At 48.0% G+C, this 25,347-nt stretch overlaps 2 long non-coding RNA genes across 2 annotated transcripts in view; one reads left to right on the top strand and one right to left on the bottom strand.

Annotated features, from left to right (window-relative positions):
- Nucleotides 1-218: 218 nt before the first annotated feature.
- The window catches only part of LOC115091628, a 94,278-nt gene continuing 69,149 nt past the window's right edge, over nucleotides 219-25,347 (top strand). Inside the window, exon 1 of the long non-coding RNA XR_003856787.1 lies at nucleotides 219-295. This is a non-coding gene — a long non-coding RNA (uncharacterized LOC115091628). The remainder of the gene's footprint in view (nucleotides 296-25,347) is intronic.
- LOC115091629 lies at nucleotides 7,866-8,629 on the bottom strand. Its single transcript, XR_003856788.1, has 3 exons — nucleotides 8,567-8,629; nucleotides 8,314-8,452; nucleotides 7,866-8,206 (listed from the first exon to the last, which is right to left on the bottom strand). It is a non-coding gene; the product is annotated as an uncharacterized LOC115091629 (long non-coding RNA).

Genomic DNA, 25,347 nt, shown 5'->3' on the forward strand with positions numbered 1-25,347 from the left:
TACCTTGAAGTCTTATTTCATTTCAGTAATGCAACATTGTTATTAAGAAAAATCATGATGACCTAATCTTTCCTTCATAACAGTTTATTAAAGCAATACCTTAATTCACAGTTTAATTGTAAATCTTCAAAATGCACATTTATTAGAGCATGTTCTTTATGGCTCCTAAAAAAGATGTTTCCTATTTCTAATTATATCTTAAATGTTAATTTACAGAGAAAGCCTTTCATCAAACTTCACTGTATTTACTTACACTGATGAAGGGGAATTGCTTGTAGAGCAGCCTTATGTTAGGGTAAGTTGAGTAATGTATTGACTTTGTGAATGTATTCTCCCAACTATTCTATTGCATTAAAATACATTTTCTCAGGCTTTAATTTTAATTCATTAAACTACAGTTCAAAGTTGGAGGGAAGATGGTTGCAGAAGGACGGGATGCTAAAATTTTAAGTTATTATTACGAAGATAATTTTAGATAGTTCAGTTGGTAGTTAAATAAAAGATTAAGATTCTCTTTTTATGATCTAATTTATATTTAATTTATGAGGTATTAGTGATTAATATCTTTAATTGCTCGTCCTCCATAGGCATACCTACTGTTAGGATTATAATTTAGAGGCCAATGTACTAATCTGAGTAATTTGTTTGCAAAGAAATCATGATTTTCCAATCCTAGCTTTTTTACCTGTTGATAAGCAGTGCTGAATAAGCCATGACATGTGTAAATAATGTCATCTGGTGGTAGTGAATGGGTCTTTCTCACAGGACAAGCAGGATGGTAGTCCTCACATATGGGTGACATCATCAGGATGGAGGCCAATCACAGAAAACTTCTGTCAAAGTTTCCAGAACTTTGACTGGCCCCTACTGGGCATGCCCAGCATGGCACCAACCCTGCAGCCAGCAGGGGTCCCCCTTCAGTCTTCTTTTTTCCGCGCAGCAGTTTTTTCACCGTTTTTTGTCGGTTACCGTCGAGTTTGGCCCTCGCGGCCTACTGGCCGTCGACCGTACCGCGGCTCGATTTTTCCATGGCCATGGCGTCTGGGTTTCGTCGGTGCCCGGACTGTACTCGCACCATGTCTATCACAGACCCTCATGGAGTCTGTGTTTTGTGTCTAGGCCATGAGCATGATGTCCTAACTTGCACCAAGTGTGCCCTCATGACACCTAAGGGTCGCAAAGCCAGAATGGAGAAGATGGGACTCCTCTTCCGTGCTCACACCCCGACGCCGTCCATCGCATCGACGTCCTCTGAACCGGCACTGTCGAAGTTGGTCCATCGACAACCGTCTAGTGACTGCCCGCCATCGACGTCTTCACAGCCATCGACTCCCGTACCTCCCCCTCAAGATCGAGGAGATCATAGGGAGAAGCATCGCCATCGGCACCGTAGGTCTCGGACCGTCGAGGGAGCGAAATCATCGACCTCGCCACCGTCCGAGCCACCGTTGAAGAAGCCCCGTCCAGGAGCAGCACCGACCACTCCTGCGACCGGGACATCGAGGCCACCCTCACCCGATCGGGGTTTGGGAGTCGTGATTCCGCCTGTAAAGGTGATCCCTCCGACTGTGCCTCAGCCTCCCTCTTCCATCACAGAGCAGGAGCTCATTGCCCCAGGTCTCCGGGAAGAACTGGACCGGCTGATCCAGGAGGCCATCGACAAAGCGATGCAACGACTCCAGGTTCCTCTGGCACCGACACCGGCACCGAGAGTGGAACCGGTCACCGACCCGATTTCAGCAGCGCTGGCACCGCTGCTTTCCCGGATGGAGGCGCTCATGACTGCCCTTACACCGGTGCTTCCCGGGTCTCCAATGGCTCTGGTGCCCTCCCCGATGACTGCTTCATTGGGAGGAGAAACACCGCTCCGCATTCCTCCTTCGGAGGTAGTGCCTTAGCCATCGATGCCATGCCGTCCCTTGCCACCGATTCACTCATCGGGGGCGATACGCACATCGGCGCCATCGATGCCTTCGATGCCGGCACCGATGCCCCCCAAGGTGTCCGCGGTGCCCTTGCCGATTCCTTCGATTTTCTCGGAGCCTCAGCCAGGCCCTTCGGGTATCCAACCACCCTCTCATCCTACAGGTCAGCCTGTTGATCCTTATGACTCTTGGGGTGATGATACCTCCACAGACACCGATGATTTACCTTCCCCTCCTTCTCCTACTGAAAGTAAAAAGCGTTCTCCTCCAGAGGACTTCTCTTTCATTAATTTTGTGAAGGAAATGTCTGAGATGGTCCCTTTTCAACTTCAGATGGAACAAGATGATAGGCACCAGATGATGGAGCTTCTCCAATTCCTGGATGCCCCTAAAGTGATCACCTCTATTCCCATTCATCAAGTTCTTCTTGATCTCCTTAAAAAGAATTAGGAAAATCCTGGATCCGTAGCCCCAGTACACAGGAAGGCTGACACTACTTATCTAGTACAGTCAGCCCCGGGCTTTCAAAAGTCTCAGCTTGACCACCACTCAGTTGTGGTAGAATCAGCTCAGAAGAAGGCAAAAAGAACGAAGCCACACTCCTCTATCCCTCCTGTCGAGGAACACAAATTCCTAGACAATATTGGTCGACGAGTGTTCCAAGGGGCCATGCTCATCTGTAGAATTGCTTCTTACCAGCTGTATATGACCCAATACAACAGGGTCATTTTCAAACAGATACAGGACTTCTCTGAAACCCTGCCTGACCAATTCCAAGACCATCTTCAAACCCTTGTCAACAAGGGCTGTGAAGTAGGGAAACACGAAATAAGAACAGCTTGCGATATCTTCGACACCTCCACTAGAGTGTCTGCGACTGCCATTTCGGCATGGCGTTGGGCCTGGCTCAAGTCTTCAGACCTTCGCCAGAAGTACAAGACAGGCTCTCCGACCTGCCTTGTATTGGTGACAGTTTATTCGGTGAACAGATGCAGCAAATAGTTGCTGAGTTAAAGGATCATCATGAGACCCTCAAACAGCTCTCATTGATACCTTCTGACTTCCCGTCTAGACAGCCCTACAAGAAGGACCCTAAGAAGTCTTTCTTCCGGCCAAGGAAGTACTATCCTCCACCGACAAGGACCCGAGTGACAAGGACCTATCATAAGTCCCAGCCTCGCCAGCCTCGCAAACAAAAGTCTCAAGCAGCTCCCCAACCGGGGCCTGCTTCAGGCTTTTGACTTTCACTTCGAGAGCAGTAGCCTGATCCCTCTGCCAGCCATACCAGTAGGAGGTTGACTATGCCGCTTTCTTGGAATGTGGCAAGCCATCACAACCGACCAATGGGTGCTGGCAATCATTGCTCAGGGTTACCATCTGAATTTTCTTGCTGTTCCATCGGACTCCCCACCGCTACAAGTATGGGGAGTATCCGACCACTCTGTCCTTCTGGAGCAGGAGGTCTCCCTTCTTCTCCAGTTAAGAGCAATAGAACCCGTTCCTCTTTCGCAGCAAGGCCTAGGGTTCTATTCCCGGTAGGGATGTGAATCGTTTTTTGATGATTTAAAACAATCGTCAGATATATTTTAAATCATCAAAAATGTTAAGAGTCGCGATACAATAGAAATTCCCCCGATTTATCGTGAAAAAATCGTAAATCGGGGGAGGGCGGGGAAAACCGGCACACCAAAAAAAACCCTAAACCCACCCGACCCTATAAAACGAATCCCTTACCTTCCCCCACCCTCCTGAACCCTCCCAAAACTTTTTACGAGTACCTGGTGGTCCAGTGGGGGCGCGGGGACCGATCTCCCGCTCTCGGGCCATCGGCGCCATTTTGGCTGCCACTTAAAAAATGGCGCCGATTAAAAAAAAACCAAAAAAAAACCAAAACACAAAAACCCACCCGACCCTTTAAAAACGACCCCTTAGCTTCCCCCACCATCCTGATCCCCCCAAAACATACCTGGTCGTCTAGTGGTGGTCCCGGGAGCGATCTCCCATTCTCAGGCCGTCGGCTGCCACTCATAAAGATGGCGCCGATGGCCCTTTGCCCTTACCATATGACAGGGTATCTGTGCCATTGGCTGGCCCCTGTCACATGGTAGGAGCACTGGCTGGCCGGCGCCATCTTTAAAGATGGCCACCTCCGTATTTAAAGATGGCTGCCGCCGGCCATCCAGTGCTCCTACCATGTGACAGGAGCCGGCCAATGGCACGGATACCCTGTCATATGGTAAGGGCAAAGGGCCATCGGCGCCATCTTTATGAGTGGCAGCCGATGGCCTGAGAATGGGAGATCGCTCCCGGGACCACCACTAGACCACCAAGTATGTTTTGGGGGGCTCGGGAGGGTGGGGGAAGCTAAGGGATCATTTTTAAAGGGTCGGGTGGGTTTTTTTTTTATCGGGCCATCGGCGCCATTTTTGAGTAGTAGCCAAAATAGCGCCGATGGCCCGAGAGCGGGAGATCGGTCCCCGCGCCCCCACTGGACCACCAGGTAATCGTAAAAGGTTTTGGGGGGGTCCGGGAGGGTGGGGGAAGGTAAGGGGTTAATTTTAAAGGGTCGGGCCTCACTACAAAAAAAATAACGATGTGAATCGGAACCAATTCCGATTCACATCACCCACGATCAGATTTTTTCCCCCCTCTAGCCGAACCCGATCGTTAAGACGATTGGGCACACGATTCACATCTCTAATTCCTGGTACTTTTTGATCCCCAAAAAATCCGGGGGCCTTCGTCCAATTCTGGACCTACGTGCCCTCAACAAGTACTTCCAGCGGGAAAAGTTCAAAATGGTAACCTTGGGCTCCTTTCTACCTAGAGGAGATTGACTCTGCTCACTAAACCTCCAGGACGCATACACCAACATTGCGATAGCTCCAGCTCATCGCAAGTACCTCCGGTTTTTAGTTGGCCCAAAGCACTACCAATACCAGGTGCTTCCATTTGGCCTAGCGTCAGCTCCACGAGTCTTTACCAAATGTCTCGTAGTTGTCGCAGCCTTCCTCCGGAAAGAAGGTGTTCACGTCTACCCCTATTTAGACAACTGGTTAATCAGGGCTCCAACCCAGCAAGCAGCTCGATCGTCCCTGAATTTGACCCTACACACTCTAATTTCTCTAGGATTTCTCGTCAATTACGAGAAATCCTCTTTAGTCCCATCTTAAACCTTGTCTTTCATTGGGGCAGACTTGGACACTTTACAAGCAAAAGCCTTCTCTCACTCACCAGTTGCAGTCTCAGTACACAGCGACTGCTCGGCAATTCCTTGTCCTTCTCGGACACATGCCGTCCTCAGTCCATCTCACTCCAATGGCCCGTCTGTCCATGAGAGTCATGCATTGGACATTACGGTCACAATGGACTCAAGCGACTCAGTCTTTCTCAACCATTGTCCACATCACCGACGCACTCCGTCTGTCTCTCACCTGGTGGAAAGATCAGAACAATCTCCTCCAGGGACTACCTTTTCATCTACCAGACCCTCAACTCATTCTCACCACCGACGCTTCCAACCTCGGCTGGGGAGCTCATGTAAATGATCTACAGACACAAGGATCTTGGTCTCAAGAGGAATCCAAACACCAGATAAATTTCCTGGAGCTTCAAGCAATGCGATATGCTCTCAGAGCTTTTCAGGATTACCTATCGAATCATGTCATCCTGATTCAGACGGACAACCAGGTGGCCATGTGGTACATCAACAAACAGGGAGGCACAGGCTCCTTCCTGCTGTGTCAGGAGGCTGCTCAGATTTGGGCGGAAGCGCTCTCCCACTCGATGTACCTCAGGGCAACCTACTTGCCGGGAGTGGACAATGTTTTGGCGGACAAACTGAGTCGTGTCTTCCAACCGCACGAGTGGTCGCTCAATCCCTCGGTAGCGACCTCTCTCTTACAACACTGGGGTTATCCCCAAATAGACCTCTTTGCGTCCCCTCAGAACCACAAAGTAGACAATTATTGCTCCCTCATTCGGAGCAAATGCTCGCAGCCCAGAGATGCATTCTCCCTCTCGTGGGCAGCCGGGCTGCTTTATGCATTCCCTCCGCTTCCTCTTCTCTCGAAAACTCTCGTGAAGCTCCGTCAGGACAAAGGAACCATGATCCTGATAGCACCTCACTGGCCACGCCAAGTGTGGTTTCCAATACTCCAGGATCTCTCCATCCGCAGCCACATTCCCTTGGGAAAGGACCCGCTTCTGATCACTCAGAATGACGGATGTCTACGCCATCCCAATCTTCAGGCCTTGTCCCTGACGGCATGGATGTTGAAAGGTTGATCCTTCAACTACTTAACCTTTCAGATTCAGTTTCTCGTGTCCTCATTGCTTCACGGAAGCCTTCCGCAAGAAAGTCTTATTCCTATAAATGGAAAAGGTATACATCATGGTGTTCTTCACAGTCCCTTGATCCCTTTTCCTGTCCAATCCTGAGATTTTTGGACTATCTCTGGCATTTATCGGAATCCGGAATAAAGACTTCCTCAATCAGAATGCATGTCAGTGCGGTAGCCGCTTTCCATAAAGGTGTCAGGGATGCCCCTATATTGGAGCAACTACTCGTAACACATTTTCTTAAAGGCTTGCTCCATATCAAGCCACCCGTACGTCCTCCGGCCCCTTCTTGGGACCTTAATTTGGTTCTTGGTCGGCTCATGAAACCTCCATTTGAGCCTCTTCACTCCTGTGACCTAAAATATCTCACATGGAAGGTGATTTTCCTTTTGGCTATCACTTCAGCTCGCAGGGTTAGTGAGTTACAGGCCCTAGTTACCTATCCACCTTACACTAAACTCCTGCAGGACCGGGCGGTACTCCGCACTCACCCTAAGTTCTTGCCTAAGGTAGTTTCGGAGTTTCACATTAATCAATCCATCATACTACCTATTTTCTTTCCCAGTCCCCACTCCATTCCAGGGGAACAGGCTCTGCATACCCTCGACTGTAAACGGGCTCTAGCGTTCTACCTAGACCAGACAGTTGCCCACAGGAAGTGCACTCAGTTATTCGTCTCTTTCCATCCCAATAAATTAGGGCAGCCTGTGGGTAAACAGACTCTTTCCTCCTGGTTGGCGGACTGCATATCTTTTTGCTATCGGCAAGCAGGCATTCCTTTCCAAGACCGTGTTAAAGCACACTCGGTGAGGGCTATGGCGACTTCAGTAGCACATCTACGATCCGTGCCACTTCCTGACATTTGCAGGGCTGCCACCTGGAGCTCACTCCACACTTTCGTAGCCCACTATTGCTTGGACAAAGCCGGAAGACAAGATTCCATCTTCGGCCAATCTGTCCTGCGTAACCTGTTTCCAACGTGACGTACCAACACCCTTCCGCCTGCCCGGTGGGGTGCGGATGGCCTCTACCAAATTCCACCCCAGTTGTTGTGCCTGTTGCACGCCGTTGGGTACATTTGGTGCATGTTCGGACATCCTCAGCTCGGTACTCACCCATATGTGAGGACTACCATCCTGCTTGTCCTGTGAGAAAGCAAGTGTTGCTTACCTGTAACTAGGGATGTGAATCGTTTTTTGACGATTTAAAATATCGTCTGATATATTTTAAATCGTCAAAAATCGTTAGAGGTGCGATACAATAGGAATTCCCCCGATTTATCGTCAAAAATCGTAAATCGGGGGAGGGGGAGGGGAAGGGGGAGGGCGGGAAAACCGGCACACTAAAACAACCCTAAAACCCACCCCGACCCTTTAAAATAAATCCCCCACCTTCCCGAACCCCCCCCCCAAAATGTTTTAAATTACCTGGGGTCCAGTGGGGGGGTCCCGGTGTGATCTTCCACTCTCGGGCCATGGCTGCGTTAATAGAAATGGCACTGGCGCTACCTTTGCCCTGTCTTATGACAGCTCAAAACCATACAAAGTGACATATATTTTCTTTATTACATAGAAAAAATATTACAACAATCTTTAAATATTTAACATATTACCCACAAAAATATGTATCTAAAAATTCTCCCTCCATTCATACATCATACATACCCTTTCATACTTCTACTATCTTCATAAAAACAACTTCCTTTCTTACAATATATTATGAATATGAAATACAATTTGTTAAATAAGCAGAGAAAATCCCATTTATCATGAATTATCACTCATTTAGAAAACAACAAATTTCTCAATTCTTCTGTTATTCTTTCTTATTTTCTTGTTCTCTCAACATGTTTCGCCAACAGGCTTCCTCAGGAGATATATAAACGAATCTCCTACTGCTCATCTGTTCATGCTCATCACATATTTCTGAAAGGAGCTTATCTATAAAGTTTAATAGAATCAAATTAACATAATTTTCAATGAATTTTCATCAAAGAAATTTTTTAAATTTACATTCTTCAAAAAAACACTCAATAGATAGCTTTTACCTGTACGTCCTCAAAAAGATTTCTCTTAGACGTACATATCAGTATACCATTCCATTCATGCTGCTCTACATCTTTTCAACAGGTATTTGCCCAGACGCTTGGATTTAAACACCGCTTCCACCTTTCCTTTATGAGCTACCTGAGCGAATTAAAACAGTCATTCTAATTATTTAAAGATTCCTACCAACAAGGAACAAACTTTTACCTTTCCAACCCCCATTAGCATGAGTGACAAAGTGAAGGAAAAACTCACCATATCTTATAGATCTTAGCACACTGTCACCTTCGTAGCATTCAAAAGGACACCAACATGAAGTGAAACAAAGGAAGTGAGGAAGCCACTTCCCCTCTTCTTTTTTATACCTCCTTGCTCCAATCAAAACAGAAGTCCAAATCTATCTCCGCCTCTCTATTTTACCCTCCCACCTGATTTCAACTCAGCCCTACTACACAATCAAGCTTACTTCAAAGGCAGAACTGAAAGACAACGCTTTCATTTAAAGTGAAAGAAACCCTTTCCTTTACTTATTTCTTTCACCACCCCAGATCAATAAAAATTAACCTAAAGACAAACTACCCAATCTATTTTGTCATTTAAACCCTTGGGCCACAGCGTTCCCAAAGAAAAAAATCAGCCTTTGCTCCAAACGTAGCAATGTCTTATTAATATTACCTCCACGTCTATTGTGTATTTCTTGTATCACAAAAAAACGAAGCTCTTCCACTGTATGATGATATTCTTGCCAGTGTTTTACCAGTGGGGCAGTTTCAACCTCATTCCGAATCCTACTGCAGTGTTCTAATATCCGGATCCTAACTTTTCTTGTTGTTTTCCCCACGTAAAACAATCCACAAGGACATTGCACAATATATACTACTGAACTAGATTGGCACGTAGTCATATTTCTCAAATAAATCTTTTTTCCAGTAACCGGGTGGATAAAGAAATTTACTGACAAACTAAACTTACAGACACTACAACCTGTACATGGATGATGTCCTCCATTCATCTCTTTTCTACTTTCTCCACTCCCTAGATCTGAATGCACCAAAATATCCCTAAGGTTTTGAGATCTCTTAAAAGAAAACATCGGAGGGACTTGCATACCCACAAAACCACTGACTAAATGCCAGTGATTTTTAATAACCTGTATTAAATCCCCTACTCTATTTGAATAGGGTAATACACAGACTAATGAATGGGATTTCTGAGTCTTTTTGGGTTGTAACAAAAGATCTCTATTTATATAACGCGCTCTTTTGTACGCGTGATTGACTACACGATCCGGATATCCCCGTGCCTTAAATCTTTCTTGTAAATCCTTAGCATGTTTTTTAAAAGATGGCATATCCGTACAGATCCTTCTCACTCTAAAAAATTGTCCCAAAGGGATATTTTCTCTGATATGTTTAGGATGAAAACTATTGAAATGCAATAGTCCATTTCTATCTGTTGTCTTTCGGTATAGTTCCGTCACCAAAAATCCATTTTTCTTACCAACCCTCATATCCAAAAAAGGGACCCACTGTTCTTGAACATCGCAAGTGAACAGGCTGAATTCCATGGTCAGTTAAGTGTCATGTGTCGAAAAAGTTGCTGGAGCAGTCAGCACACATAAAACACTGAGTATCAGATGCATTGGCACTGACAAAGCACAGAGCTCTGGTGCATCGGCATCATCAATGCATAAGGAACTGTGGATGCATAGTGCATCAGCATCATTTGATGCACAAAGCTCCCGCGCAACAGCATTATCAAAGCATAAGGCTCCAGAACCATTGAAGCAATACTCCTCGGCACCATTGACAAATAATGCTCTGGCAATGCACAGTGCATTTGCACAGTCAACATAAGTAGCATGGAATTTGTTTACCATTTGGGATCTTGCCAATACTTGTGACCTGAATTGACCACTGTTGGAAACAGGATACTGGGCTTGATGTAACTTTGATCTGACTCAGTATGGCAACTCTTATGAACTTCCACCAATTACTAGAACTCTTAAGCCAACAAAATTAATGGAACAAGGGTTATGCTAGAGGTTCCAGATCCCTTTTTCTCTCTGGTATATTTCATATCTAATCAGCCTCCAATTCATATTTTGCAGAGCCCAGAAGTTGTGAATGATTCCTTACTTGTATCAGAAGAAGATATTCCATCACCTATGCCAGGACAAAGGACATATTAGCCCATCAGTCAAATAGTGCAGTTGATGAAGGATTTCTTTACCTCTTGTAGTGGCTAAGAATAAGGGGAGTATTCTCCATCTTTCCAGGATATATAATCTACTCCCATAAGAAGGAGTCTCAGTATCTCTGTTTGTGTAGCAGTCACTTGCAGCAGAGTTCAAATAATCAAAGAACACATACATAAACATAGAAATGACGGCAGAAGAAGACCAAACGGCCCATCCAGTCTGCCCAGCAAGCTTTTGTACTCTTTTTTTTTTCTCATACTTATCTGTTACTCTTGGCCCTTAGTAACCTTTTGGTTCTATTTCCCTTCCACCCCCGCCATTAATGTAGAGAGCAGTGTTGGAACTGCATCTAAGTGAAATATCTAGCTTAATTAGTTAGGGGTAGTAACCGCTGCAATAAGCAAGCTACACCCATGTTTATTTGTTTACCCAGACTATGTAATTCAGTCCTTGGTGGTTGTTGTATTTGGTGACTGAAGACCCCTCCTCAATCACCCAGTTCTTATTGGGGTCCTGGATTAGTATTCCCTTTATTCCAGATTCTGAAAAGGGGTCAATAAGAATCCCCTCTGACCCTCTTCCACAGCCTTCAGAATACACTTTTCCACAAGAAGACCTTTCCTATGCTAGATTTCTGGACAAATTGAAAAAAATGCTTGGAGTCAATGTGTGCAAGGATAAAGATCCCCATGCAAAGGTCTTTGGTCTCCAAATTTTGGACATTCTTGTGGAGTCAGCAGCTATCCTCGTCCTTCACATTCTTCATTTATTAAAAACAAGGATGTGGGAAAATTATATTTCCTGTGCTCTATTTGCAAGGAAATTAGACCTCAAATATAAGAACATAAGAACTTGCCGTACTGGGTCAGACTGAGGGTTCATGAAGCCCAGTATCCTGTTTCCAACAATAACAATACAGGTCACAATTACCTGGCGAGATCCCAAACAGAAAATAGATCCCATGCTGCTATCATTTAGTGATAAGTAGTGGCTATTTCTTAATTTGTTAATACACTTGATTAATAAAATTTTATTTTTTTCTCCGAGAATTTGTCCCAATCATTGTTATACCCAGGTATGCTAACTGCCTTAATTGTATCCTTCAGAAATGAATTACAGCTTAATTATGTGTTGAGTGAAAAAGAATTTTCTCTAATTTGTTTTCAGTGTGCTATTTACTAACTTCATGGAATGTCCTTTAGTCTTTGTATTTTTTTCAAAGAAAAAATAACCGATTTACGTTTACCTGTTTTATTCCACTCATGATTTTATAGACCTCAGACATCTCTTCTCCAAGCTAAACAGATCCAACTTCTTTGGCCAGTCTATGTGGAGAAGCTGTCCATCCCCTTTATCATTTTGATTGCTCTTTTGTGTACCTTTTCCAATGTAACTATATCTTTTTTAAGCTGTGGCAACCAGATCTTCACACAGTACTGTAAGTACGGTCTCACTGTGGAGCGATACAGGGGCATTATAACATTTGCTGTTTTATTCTGCATTCCTTTCCTAATAATTCCTAACATTCTGTTTGCTTTTTTTATTGCTGCTGCATAGTGAACTGAGGATTTTAGTGTATTGTCTACCTTTGATGCTCAGATTCTTTTCCTGGGTGGTAACTTCTAATATGTGTTAGGATTTGTGTGTATGTGGGCCCTGGCCCGAGGTGAGAAATGGCACATGAGCCTCACCGTTGGGAGGCGAGGTCTCAGCTGTGGGGTGCGTAGAAGAGCAGGTGCTGGAGAGAGAGAGCAGAGAAGAAGGGCAGGAGAAGCTAGAGAGGGTGACCCCATGGGCTGGAGCCACATAGCGTCAGTGTGGGGAGCTGATGTCAGTTCGCGCTGGGACTCCCCCACTGGACCCCAGGTAATTTAAAACATTTTGGGGGGGTTCGGGAGGGTGGGGGATTTGTTTTAAAGGGTCGGGGTGGGTTTTAGGGTTGTTTTGGTGTGCCGGTTTTCCCGCCCTCCCCCGATTTATGATTTTTAATGATTTTTAAAAAAAAACCAAACATGACGATCAGATTTCCCTCCCCCCCAGCTAAAATCGATCGTTAAGACGATCGATCACACGATTCACATCCCTACAAAAGAGTAATCTGAAGCCTTTTCTTATCAGCTGCACACACTGTTGGGAAAGACCTGCACTTCTCTGTCACCATTTGAGAGCAATCTTGGAACAATAGCACTTTTTTGGCCTTCATAGGAGAGAAATTACAGTTTCCTGTAGGTTTTTAATAGTACTTTATGTACACAGTTAAGAACTCAAAAAATGACAACACATGGCTTATCTTTTACCCGATTTTGTGATCCCGGTCCTTGGGCTCTCTCTATGCACAGTGGCCATTAGTGGAAACAAGGTCCAATACCGATTGTTACCATTTCTCCAAAGTTGTCCCATGAGTTGAGTCCGGTACCAATTGTGGTATTCCCATCAGCCAAAGGTTATTTCTGTGGGATCTATTTTCTAAGTCATATTTTTTATCTTCTAACATTTTGTTGCTTTTATGCAAATTTGCAATCTTTGGCCTATATTCATCAAATTGCTATAAATATAACAGAAATAGCGCCTGTGATAAAAAAAAATGGGCAAGATTAGTCTAATTTCCTATCTATCGCATCGCGTAGGCAATTTTCATGAAGCGTGATATATTGGCACGTTGTGCAAAGCGTGAGCGCGGTACGCATTGATTTATGCATGGCGCTTTTTTAATGTTTATATATACCGGCTTCTCACAGGACAAGCAGGATGGTAGTCCTCACATATGGGTGACATCATCAGGATGGAGCCCAATCACGGAAAACTTCTGGCAAAGTTTCCAGAACTTTGACTGGCCCCTACTGGGCATGCCCAGCATGGCACTAACCCTGCAGCCAGCAGGGGCCCCCCTTCAGTCTTCTTTTTTCCGCGCAGCAGTAGCCTCGCAGTAAAGGAGCTCTGAAGAGATTCCTAATAATAATTTTCCTCATGGAATTACTAAAAGTTAAGATGCCCCACAGGGGTCCCTCTTCCACCTTTTATAAGTCCGCGGTACTCCGGTAAGTTTTTACCCGTTTTCCGTCGATTACCGTTGAGTTTGCTTTTGCGGCCTACTGGCTGTCGACCATACCGCGGCTAATTTTTTTTTTTTTCCATGGCCATGGCGTCGGAGTTTCATCGGTGCCCGGACTGTACCCACACACCATGTCTATCACAGACCCCCATAAAGTCTGTGTAATGTGTTTAGGACGCGAGCCCTAATGACCCTTCGGGTCATTAGGGCACCAAATGTGCCCTAATGACACCGAAGGGTCGCAAGGCCAGAATGGAGAAGATGGAACTTCTCTTCCATGCTCAAACCCCGACTCTGTCCATCGCATCGACGTCGTCTGAACCGGCAACGTTGACTTCGTGCCAGCATTGACCACCGACCGGTGACCAACCGGCATCGATGATTACTCGGCCATCGATACTTTCTACTCCCCCTCAAGATCGAGGAGATCGAAGGGAGAAACATCGCCATCGACACCGTAAGTCTCGGACCATCGAGGGAGCGAAATCATCGACCTCGCCATCGTCCGAGCCACTGTCGAAAAATTCCCTTCCAGGAAAGGCACCGACCATTCCTGCGACCGGGTCACCGAGGCAACCCTCACCCGATCGGGGATCGGGAGCCACGACTCCGCCTGTAACGGTGGTCCCTCCGACTATGCCTCTGCCTCCTTCTTCTGTTCTGGAGCCGGGGCTGCTTGCTCCAGGTCTCCAAGAAGAATTGGACCGGATGGTCCAGGAGGCCATCGACAAGGCGATGCAACGTCTTCAGGTTCCTCCGGCACCGACACCGGCACCAACTGTGGAACCGATCATCGACCCGATTCCAGCAGTGCTGGCACCGTTGCTATCCAGAATTGAAGCCCTCATGGCCGTTTTTCCATCGATGGATCCCGGGTCTCCAATGCCCTCCCCACTGACAGCATCATCGGGAGGAGAAACACCGTTCCACATTCCTGCATCGGGAGTTATGCCTCAGCCATCGATGCCTGCAGCTGTTTCTTTGAGGGTGTGTCAGGCATTGGAGAGAGGAGAGGAGAGTTGGTGAGTGGATTAGTTGGAGTAGGAGCTTATATATTTTAATTTCCTGTGTGCATTGTCTTGTCTTCTGTTGTCATCCGTTTCCCGTTATTCGGTCTTCTAGCTTCTTTGAGTGAAAGTTTTTGTCAGTTTATCCTGTTTGTCTTTCTGTGTTCCTGTCAGGAGGAGGAATGGTGGTGAGAAGTAGTGATGAGGAGGAATGAGGAGTCGAGAGGATGGAGTATGAGAGGAGAGGACAGGTGTCAGGAGAGAAGTGAGAGGAGAGGAGGAGGGAGGACAAGGGCAGGAGTGCTAGGAGTAGGGACAGGGACAAGAAAAGAGGGAGAGGAGAGGAGGAGGGACAAGGGCAGGAGTGCTAGGAGTAGGAGTAGGCAGGAGGGAAGGGATAGGAGAAGGCGGGAAGGAGAAGTGATAGGCAGGTGAGTATGGAGGGAGGAAGATGGCAGGGTAGGGATAGAAAGAGCAGAGGAGAGGGGAGTTATTAGGGCAGGTGCAAGAAGGGGAGGAAGGAAGTGGAGCGGGGAATGGGAGTGAGAATGAGGAAAGGGACACCTCTCTGGAAGCGGAAGTGGCACCACATTCTGGCAGCCAGGCAGCAGGATGCAGTCATCCAAGGTCTTTGAAGATTAGTCTAATTTCCTATCTATCGCATCGCGTAGGCAATTTTTATGAAGCGTGATATATTTGCGAGGACAACGACATGATCATTACAGGGGTCATCGAGAACTATGCATGCTGTCTGGCAATAGTGCGGCCAAGACATTGAGGGAAGCTAAGGGCCAGATCTGGTGCACTATCGCCCAGGCCGAATCCAGGTGAGGCGGAGTGAAAAGGAGTGTGGAGCAGGTGACCGACTGGTAATGGGACATCAAAGCACAACTCAAAAACAAGGTTGCGAGCCGCAATAAATATTTGTGGCGGACTGGAAAGGAACCCCTTGCCCCGCCATCACGACACCGATGGAGGAGTGCCTCATTGAACAACTGGGACCAGATGGTCTTTGAGGATTTGAATGAGCAGCTGGACACCACATGAGCCGAAACCAGTAAGTTTACCTCATCTTTAAATTTCAAGACTTCTACAGATGTCCACATCATTTTGCATAAGATGCTCATATTCAGGCCAATGCAATATCGTGTGCTGAGCTTAGCGCACAGGTTAATGAGCGCTTGGACGTGTGTTTTGGATGCGCTGGGCTATCACCCGATGCAATAAGGGGATTAGCGCGTCCAAAATGCAAGTCCAAACCAGCGTGTAGGTAAGAGAGCTCATCACATATAAATGCATTTACATTAGGCTATTAGCCAAGATGCAAAAAATTACCATGTGCCCAATGCACATGTGTTAACATGGAAAATTTAATGCCAGACCCAGGGCTGGTGTTAAGTCTTTACGTGCTCTGAGCCATCTGAAAAATGCCCCATGAAGCCACAAAAAAGCCCAAAATACTGCTTTTCTGTGGTTCTTCCTATTTAGTCTCGTCTCAGTACTAAGTAGGAGGAACCACAGGCGGCAGCATGAAAAAAAAAAAGCTTGCCAGCGGTCAGATTAGTAAAACTGATGCTTATTAATTGCGTGTCCGTTTTCCTAACCGGTGCACAACCGGTTCCTAACCGGTGCATGGCGCCTGATGCATTGCTAAACAGTACATGTGTACTTCTTTGTATTGGTACTTATGGTCTCTTTGTTTCCACAGCTCTAGGCCGGAATCCACCAGTCCCAGCCATCAAGCTTCAAGGACCAGCAGCCCAGCCCCATTTCCATGTTCCCTTACAATTGGATGCACAGACACAGTTTGAAGAGGAGGAAGAGCAGCAATAGCAGCCTGAAGAACAACTGTAGATGCTGGCACCCCTGGGCTTGGCAAGCTTTCTCAATGTAAGCCTCAACATATGTGGCTTCATGGGAGACTCCAACTTCCAGTGGGAGCCGGTCGAGCCATCACAACCTACCTCCAGCACGCCATGTTGCCATCAGAAGGCAGCAGGCACCGAGCAGGAGCAGTTCACAGCCCGATCATGCTACATTTGGAGGACAAACTGCAGCTATTACCACAGCCAGCACAGCACCAGCACCAACAGAGACCTCTATGCATGAGCAGCTGGACCGCCTGGAAAGGAAGTATGGTGTACACCTCTACAACATATGGACAGAGCTAGTGTGCTTGAGGAGGGCTGTCAACACTCAGACCTAGGCTCTGCACGATCAGACAGCAGCCCACATGCAAACTAACCACTGTGTCAACAACCAACAATCTGAACAATGTGTTAATACAAATTCTCCAGAGAATGCCTGAGCCTCCTTCTGTTTTTCCTCTGTTATGGTGAAAACAAACTGTTGCTGACATCCTGGCTGACCAATCACTAACAGGGCAAACCTGATCTGGGAGTCCCTGCAGTGTGAACGCTAAAATGTTGTGACTAACTAGTGAGATTTCTACTGCTTCAAATGAGAGCATTTGAAAAGGCAATTGTTTAAAGTGAACCTGTAGAAAATGTGTAGTGGCTGGTCACACCCAAAACTTTGTGCATTGTTTGTGCATGTAACACCAACAGGCTTCTCCAGAATGGAGAGAGAAAGACAGGCCTTGGCTCGACGGCTTGTATCCGTAACTGTACAAGCTTGTTGTCATGTAACCTATGCTTTCACATCCACAACAGCCCACCGTGTCAGTGCCGTTGGCTACAAACACATAGCCAGACTAGAGAAAGAAGCATCACTGTTACCTATAAGCCAACCGTCCCCGTAAAAATTGTCAAACAGGGCCGATTGCCTAATATATAAAGGAATTGTGCACTGCTCCCATGTACCTGGCCACCATGTCGAGGATGTGCATTCGAACATCACAGACCACTTGAACGATGATAGAGTGGCAGAACTTTATATTGCGGTAGATCTTCTCCCTATCATGGGATGAGATGATGGCTATGTGTGTGCAATTGAAGCTCCAAGAACATAAGGAAAGTTGTCAATGGCGTAAAACCCTTGCTTTAATTCCATCAAGACCTGCCTGTCACAAGGCATTTAATGTGGTCATGTACTGCTGTTATGACCTAGCCTAGACAATGGGAACAAGAGGTTTTGGACATTCCCCCGATGACCACGACTGTCATTTGGAAGGAGCCAGATGCCACGAAATGCAGGGTGGACAATAGTTTTGTGGGACCTTTCCATGACCGGATCCAGATCCCCTCTGATTTCTTGATATAAATCCAGGATAGCCTGAGAACTGAGGCAATACCTGCTAATCATGTGTTTGTTGGCATGCCCAACAATGTGGTTTGTGAATGAAAGATGCACTCCCTGTATCACCGTCGTGCCTTTCTGTGTTGCAAGTGCTGCCTTGGGCCCCATCGTTCTCCCATTGATGCCAATGGCTATGGCTCCGGGGCAGGGACCTCCCTAGGAGGGGTTTGAACTTCTTTTGCCTGTTGCTTTGGTGGTAGTTGTTCTTGTTGCTGCAGGGAGCATCCCGAAGCAGCCAGTATCCCAGTACAGGGAAACTCCCCCTAACATTGTAGCTTTAGGAAGACAAGTCAGGTAAGAAAAGTGTTAGGGTGGTGGACCCTTGGGCCGGCTGAGACTGTAGGTGTTGCACTGTGGGGACCCACAGTGGGTGTCGCAGCCGGGAGGCAGCGCTGAAGAGGTGTTCCAAAGAAAGCTTCATCCCTGGAAGCCCGAGGTCCCCCCAGGAGGAGCCTGTAGGGACCCAGGCCTCTGGGACTTAGGTGTGGCCCTATGCAACCAAGGGTCAAGGGAGCGGTGGTGCCCCGGAGGCCAGAAGAGTCTTCACCCTTGGAAGCCCGCGGCTCCTCCGGGAGGAGCCCGTGGGAGTCCGAGCTGCTGGGACTTAGGAGAATCCTCCGGGCAAGCAAGGAGAGGATACCTGTAGACGACGAGGAAGCTGAATTCGGAGTCAATGGACGAAGCAGGATCAGAAGCTAGAAGTCCGAAGCCAAAACCAGGGGCGGAAGCTGAAGCCGGAGTCAATGGATGAAGTAGGATTAGAAGTCAGAAGCCAAGATAGACGGGAGTCCTTGGACAGCAACTAATAACTCCGAAGAGCGAACCTCATTGCAAGGCAGGGAGGGAGCCATGCTGCAGGGTTTAAGTAGGCCTGCAGCGTCTGAAGTCATCGGGAGGCAGTCCTAGTCGTTTCCCGCGCTGGCCCCTTTAAGTCCTGAGCCCCTGCGCGCGCACTCACCTAGTGGGCGAGGCCAGACGTGAGGGATCGCCGGCGTCTCCCTCGCGGATGGAGCGCCACGGCTGAGGCCAGGACAGGCCTTGTTGGCGTCGCGGCGGCCTGGGCCGGCCTTAAAATGAGTGGAGGACCCGGGGCATGGCCCGGGGCCGTAACAGTACCCCACCTCCTACGCTCCCTTCCCGGGAGCCTGAGTTTAGCTTGATGATCCACATGGAACTGGCGGAGGAGATCCTTGTCCAAGATGTGGGAGGTTGGCTCCCAGGAGTTCTCCTTAGGGCCATAACCCTTGCAAGTTAGGACATACTCCCAGCGTCTGAGATGGAACCGCACGTCTAGGACTTCTTTCACTTGATAGACTGTATCCTCGTGTGCCTCAGGCGTGGCCGGTGCAGGATTCTTCCTTAGGAAGATGGACAGAACCAGGGGCTTCAGCAGGGAAACGTGGAAGACGTTGTGTATCCTGAGTGTAGGCAGGAGTCGGAGCCGGTAGGAAACTGCCCCTACCCGCTCCATGATGGAGAATGGGCCAATGTACCTTGGGGCCAGGCGCATTGAAGGAAGCCGTAAGCGGAGGTGCTTGGTGCTTAGCCACACCTTAGCCTGGGGAGAAATGACGGGGCTGGTCGTCATAGGCGGTCTGCGAACTTCTTTGCGACAACCGCAGTGTGTTGGAGTTTCTCCCGGGTGGATCTCCAGAGATGGTGCAACTGTTGGGCCGTGAGTTGTACGGCTGGAGATGGCACTACCAAGGCAAGGGCAAGGGAGGTCAAAGGCGCTTCCCATATACAGTATAAAAGGGCGAACTGCCGGTGGCAGAGTGCATGTGGTGGTTGTACGAGAACTCCGCCCATGGGAGTAGGGCCACCCAATCATTCTGCAAATATCCCACAAAGGACCGGAGGAAAGTCTTCAAAGTTCGGTTCATGAGTTCCACTTGGCCGTTAGCTTGGGGGTGGAAGGCGGTCGTGAAGTCTAGCTGGACCCCAAACCTTTTACAGAGTGCCCTCCAATATTTTGCCATGAATTGAGAGCCCCTATCCGAGGCGATGTGTCGGGGAAGTCCATGAAGGCGAAAAATGTGGTAGGTAAACAGGTTTGCCAGTTCAGGCGCTGTGGGCAACTTAGCGAGGGGAACAAAGTGCACCATCTTGGAAAATCTGTCGATCGTAACCCAGATCACCGTCTTCCCTTCAGAGGTGGGCAGATCGACAATGAAGTCCGTGGATAAGTGGGTCCACGGCTCAGTGGGAATAGGCAGTGGCTGAAGAAGGCCCCAGGGGCGGCCAGTGGAGTCTTCTGTCAGGCACAGGTCGGGCAAGAACTGACATAGAGCCGGACGTCTTTCTTAAACTGGGGCCACCAGTAGAACTCAGAGAGTAATTCCTGGGTTCTGCCATCCCTGGGTGACCTGCGGTCAAGGAGTCATGGGCCCAAGTGAGTACCTTCTTCTGGAGCCGGACTGGTACTACCGTCTTTCCCATAGGAGCCACATTGGATGCCGCGAGGAGCATCTTAGCCGGGTCAAGGATGTACTGTGGTGGATTAGGGGTGTCCTCCGTCTCCGCCGTACAGGAAAGGGCTTCCGCCTGGATGTTCTGTCTGCTGGCCTGTAGCAGAGAAGGAAGTCAAAGCGGCTAAAGAAGAGGGACCACCGGGCCTGCCGGAGATTGAGGCGCTGGGCGCGGCACAAGCATTCTAAGTTCTTGTGGTCCATATACATGATCACTGGGTGCTGGGCCCCTTCCAACTACTGGCGCCATTCTTTGAAGGCCATTTTGATGGCCAGATGTTCCTTGTCTCCGATACCATAATTTCTTTCTGCAGGTGAGAATTTCCGGGCAAAGTAGGAACATGGCAGGGATTTGCCATTGCTGGATATTTGGCTCAGAACAGCTCCGACCGCCATGTCGGAGGCGTCAACTTCCACAATGAACTGACATTAGGGGTCCGGGTGATGGAGACAGGTGTCCTGCAGGAAGGCTGTCTTCAGTTCCTGGACCGCTTGTACCGCCGCAGCATGCCAGTTCCTGGCGTCAGCCCCCTTCTTGGTGAGGGCCGTAAGCTGCGCCACCATTGTGGAGTAGTGTGGTTTAAATTGCCAGTAGAAGTTGGCGAAGCCAAGAAAGCGTTGGAGCGCCTTAACCCCCACAGGTTGAGGCCAGTCCTTGATGGCCGTCACCTTCTCGGAATCCATATGGAAACCTGTGGGGGACACGATATACCCCAGAAAGGGTAAGGACTCCTGCTCAAATTGACACTTTTCCATTTTCGTGAAGAGCCGGTTATCCCGAAGCTTCTGCAGTACCCTGCGGACCTCATGATGGTGCGTGCCCAAGTCCTTAGAGTATATCAGCACATCATCTAGATAGACAATGACCGACGTATGTAACATGTCCCTTAGTACCTCATTCATGAGGTTCTGGAAAACCGTAGGAGCATTGCAGAGACCGAAGGGCATGACCAGGTATTCGTTGTGGCCATCCCTTGTGTTGAATGCAGTCTTCCACTCATTGCCAGGCCGAATCCTAACCAGGTTATAAGCCCCACGGAGATCCAGCTTTGTGAAGACTTTAGCTCCCTGTAGTCGGTCCAAAAGTTCCGGAATCAAGGGCAGTGGATAATGGTCGCATCGGGTAATACTGTTCAGACCACGATAATCTATACAAGGACAGAGGGACCTGGCCTTCTTTGATACGAAGAAGAACCCGGCTCCCACTGGGGTGTTAGACGGTCAAATGAACCCTTGGTCCAGGTTCTCTTGGATATATTTATTTATTTATTTATTTATTTAAAAACTTTTCTATACCGTTGCTAAGTTAATTACCATCGCAACGGTTTACATGTAGGCATGTATGCAGATATAGCTTGTGTCTCCGAGAGTGATAATGGGTACACCCGTCCTCGAGGGGGTGTGGTACCCGGGATCAGGTTAATGGCACAGTCAAAGGGTCGATGCTCCAGGAGGAGCTCGGCTTTCTCCTTCGAGAAGACATCCTGGTAATCTTGATACTGGGGCGGCAGCACTACCGAAGCGGTCAGAAGAGGAATCGAAGGTCGCGGAACAGTGGTCAGACAGGAGTCAAAGCATGACGAACCCCGGGACGCCACCTGGAGAGTATCCCAACAGATTACCGGGGAGTGCTTTCGCAAGCAGGGTAGTCCCAAGATGACAGGATGCATGGATTTTTCCAAGATGAGGAATGAGATCTCCTCCACATGCAGAAGGCCCGTGCGTAGGGTAAGGGGCTTGGTACAAGTAGAGATAATTCCTGGAAGAGGGGTCCCATGGATGGAAGACACCCGGACAGGAGGTCTTTGGGGTTGGGTCCCAATCTGGAGTTGTTGGACTAAGTCCTTGAGGATAAAATTGCCCCTGGCTCCGGAGTCAATCAAGGCTAATGTATCGAACTCTCCCTCGGGAAGAAGTATCGTCATTGGAACGGTATATGGGGAGGCGGTACTGGTGTTCCCTATGGTTAGTTCCCCGACTATCCCTAGGTCCGGGCATTTCCCGGCCACTCACCACACTGAGCAAGGAAGTGGCCCTTGCCACCACAATATAGGCACAGGCCCTGAGCCCGGCGTCTTCTTCTCTCCTCCTGAGAAATCGGACCTCGACCCAATTGCATAGGTTCTGTATCTTGATTTCCTGTAGAGGCCGAAGAAGAGGGAACTGGTCGGGAAAATGGGGTTCCAGAGTGTCCGAGCCTCTGACCGGGTCTCCCTTCCCGGAAGCGGCGTTGGATCCAACGGTCCAAGCGACCCGCCAGGTCAATGAGGCCGTTCAGATTGTCTGGGATGTCTCTGCCCGCCAGCTCATCTTGGAGTCTTAGGGAGAGACCCTCCAGGAAAATGCCATGAAGGCTGTCATTTCTCCAGTTCAGCTCGGCTGCTAGCATCTGGAATTCTATGGCGTATTCTGAGAGGGGCCAGCTGCCCTGACGTAGCTGCAGTAACTCTGACGCGGCGGTGGGCCCACCGGAAGGCTGCTACAAATTGTCCAGGTTACAAATTGTTCCAGGTTAGCCAGGCGGGAGTCCTGACATTCCCATAGGGAGGAGGCCCATGCCAGGGGTTTCCCGTCCAACAAGGTGATAATGTAGTTGGTTTTAATCTGATCCATGGGAAACTGAGCTGGCAGTAGGTTGAACTGGATGGGAACACTGAGAGGAGAGGATCACCTTGCTGGTGGCTGAAAGGAATCAGTAAGTTTTTGCTTGGGACATTGTCTTTTTTAAAAGTATTGGGGCAAAGTTAACTATTTGGGAATATTATTTAGTGTGTTTGTGTGTTTGTGCCTTTAATAGTCAGAAAGGCAGTGAATAAACAAGTTAGACTGTTTGTATTTTTAGTCACTCAATAAGGTAGCAGTAGGTAGGCAGTGAATAAACAAGTTAGACTGTTTGTATTTTTAGTCAGTCAATAAGGTAGCAGTAGGTAGTGTGTTTATTTTTAAAAGTCTGCAGAACTGAGTGTTCTCCAGACTTTTAAAAAAACTGAGTGTTTGTATTTAATACTGAGTGCTTGTATTGAAAAAAAAAACAAAACCCAAAAAAAAAACAAAACCCCAACCCAAAAAGTAGCCAGAAGCTAGAAATAAGCTAGGAGCAGTGTATACCTTAGTAAAAAAGTTGAATAGTTCAGCTCAGTTACTCACCATGGAAAGGTGTTGAGGTTGTGTGATTGGGTTTGAATAGGGACCAACATTGTTAATCAAGGGAGCAATGAGACACACAGGCTGACTAACTGAAGTTAGACTGTTTGTATTTCCCAACCCTCCCACCCCTCACCCACCCCTAGCTCATCCCTTAATGTATAGGCAGTGCCACTTTCACAAAAAAAAAAAACATCAACAAAAACTTAATTGAGAATTCGATCAGACCCCGGTAGGCCACTACCAGACACATAGTGAATTCACTTATACATTTAAAGGACGTTAGACACATTCCTACTCCCATAGCAACCTAAAACTTAACTAGGAACTGATCAAAATTGAGATGAAGGCAGCAGTCCAGCAGCAAGAGGGGGGCTTCCCAGTCTTTTGCATCGAGTGTCATATGTATGATTTTTTACCCACCGGTGAGAAGTTGTACATGTGCATGCAATGCAAAGAGCTCCTGGCTCTCAGAGAACGAGTCCGATCTCTGGAGGCTAGAGTGCCAGACCTGGAGGAGCTGAGGCAGACAGAGAGGTATATAGATGAGACCTTCAGGGACATAGTAGTCAAGTCCCAACTTCAGACTGGCAGCCCTGGTGCTGCCTTGGAGGAAGAAGGTCTCATGATGGGAGAGCACCAACCAGGTGCAGCAGGAAAGGATCCTGTAGCAAGGACCTGCTCTCCAGGTGATGCATTGTCCATTCACACTGAGGATATCTCCCCAAGGCCTACTGCCCAGGAGGGAAGGGTTAGGTCGGCCGTCATAGTTGGTGATTCGATTATTAGGAATGTAGATAGCTGGGTGGCTGGTGGGCATGAGGATCGCCTGGTAACATGCCTACCTGTTGCGAAGGTGGCAGACCTCACGTGTCACCTAGATAGGATTTTAGACAGTGCTGGGGAGGAGCCGGCTGTCGTGGTACATGTGGGCACCAATGACATAGGAAAATGTGGGAGGGAGGTTCTGGAAGCCAAATTTAGGCTCTTAGGTAGAAAGCTTAAATCCAGAACCTCCAGGGTAGCATTCTCTGAAATGCTCCCTGTTCCACGCACAGGTCACCAGAGGCAGGCAGAGCTCCGGAGTCTCAATGCGTGGATGAGACGATGGTGCAAGGAAGAGGGATTCAGTTTTGTTAGGAGCTGGGGAACCTTTTGGGGAAGGGGGAGTCTCTTCCGAAGGGATGGGCTCCACCCTAACCAGGGTGGAACCAGACTGCTGGCGCTAACCTTTAAAAAGGAGATAGAGCAGCTTTTAAACTAGAACAAAGGGGAAAGCCGACAGTCGCTCAGAAGCGCATGGTTCGGAGAGAGGTATCGTTAAAGGATACTAATGATGCATTAGAATTAGGGCATCCCGACAGTGAGGTTCCAATAATTAGAAAAGTAGTCCAAGTGCCTGTAACTAAAAACTCACCTGAGCTAAAAAATTCTAACTTATCCCTATCAATTAAAAAGCAGAATGAAAATACAAACAAAAAACAAACTTTGAAATGTTTGTATGCTAATGCCAGAAGTCTAAGAAGTAAGATGGGAGAATTAGAATGTATAGCAGTAAATGATGACATAGACTTAATTGGCATCTCAGAGACATGGTGGAAAGAGGATAACCAATGGGACAGTGCTATACCGGGGTATAAATTATATCGCAATGACAGAGAGGAGCACTCGGGAGGAGGTGCGGCGGCCATCTTTACGATGGCGGCGGCCATCTTTAAATACGGCGGCGGCCATCTTTAAAGATGATGCCGGCCAGCCAGTGCTCCTACCATGTGACAGGGGCCGGCCAATGGCACAGATACCCTGTCATATGGTAAGGGCAAAGGGCCATCAGCGCCATCTTTATGAGTGGCAGCCGACGGCCTGAGAATGGGAGATCGCTCCCGGGACCACCACTAGACCACCAG

Source organism: Rhinatrema bivittatum, chromosome 5 (genome assembly GCF_901001135.1).
Source record: "Rhinatrema bivittatum chromosome 5, aRhiBiv1.1, whole genome shotgun sequence".
In the NCBI taxonomy this organism is placed as follows: domain Eukaryota; kingdom Metazoa; phylum Chordata; class Amphibia; order Gymnophiona; family Rhinatrematidae; genus Rhinatrema; species Rhinatrema bivittatum.